This window comes from Pteropus vampyrus, unplaced genomic scaffold (assembly GCF_000151845.1).
Source record: "Pteropus vampyrus isolate Shadow unplaced genomic scaffold, Pvam_2.0 Scaffold9161, whole genome shotgun sequence".
NCBI lineage: Eukaryota > Metazoa > Chordata > Mammalia > Chiroptera > Pteropodidae > Pteropus > Pteropus vampyrus.
In genome coordinates this window covers 4,207-4,698 of record NW_011897942.1, presented here as the reverse complement: position 1 = coordinate 4,698, position 492 = coordinate 4,207, and the positions used below count along the sequence as shown (strand labels likewise).

The window sequence follows — 492 nt, the reverse complement described above, 5'->3', positions numbered from 1 at the left end:
TGTGTTTAGTCAAATTTTTGCTACTGGCACATGAATTTCCACTTGGGCCCATATATTGCTGGGCTCACAATTCTTTTAAAAGCAAATGTGGGAGGGGGGAGGTAGACTGGGTAAAGGGGGTCAAATATGTGGTGACAGAAAGAAATCTAACTATGGGAGGTGAACGTACAGCTGAAACTGACTGGATATTGTTAACCAATGTCACCATAAAAAATAATTAATTTAAAAAATAATAAAATAAATAAAAGCAAATGTAAAATGCCTGCCCACCTACCTCTATAAGGTAAATGAAGGAAGTCCCCCTCTACTTTGGCCACTGCTGTGGCACCAAGGTGGTCAGGCCACGTGGCCCACATCCTCTTCTTGTCAGCCAAGTTCCTCTCTCTCCTCTCTGTATCCTCCCCTCTGCTGTCTTTAACACTATTCCCTCTGCCTACCACTCTTCCTCATATATTTTTTTCTTATTGCCTTTCAAATCATACCCTCTTCCTT

At 41.7% G+C, this 492-nt stretch overlaps 1 long non-coding RNA gene across 1 annotated transcript in view; it reads right to left on the bottom strand.

Annotated features, from left to right (window-relative positions):
• Positions 1–93: 93 nt before the first annotated feature.
• The window catches only part of LOC111734902, a 4,590-nt gene continuing 4,191 nt past the window's right edge, over positions 94–492 (bottom strand). The window contains exon 3 of the long non-coding RNA XR_002778620.1: positions 94–106. This is a non-coding gene — a long non-coding RNA (uncharacterized LOC111734902). The remainder of the gene's footprint in view (positions 107–492) is intronic.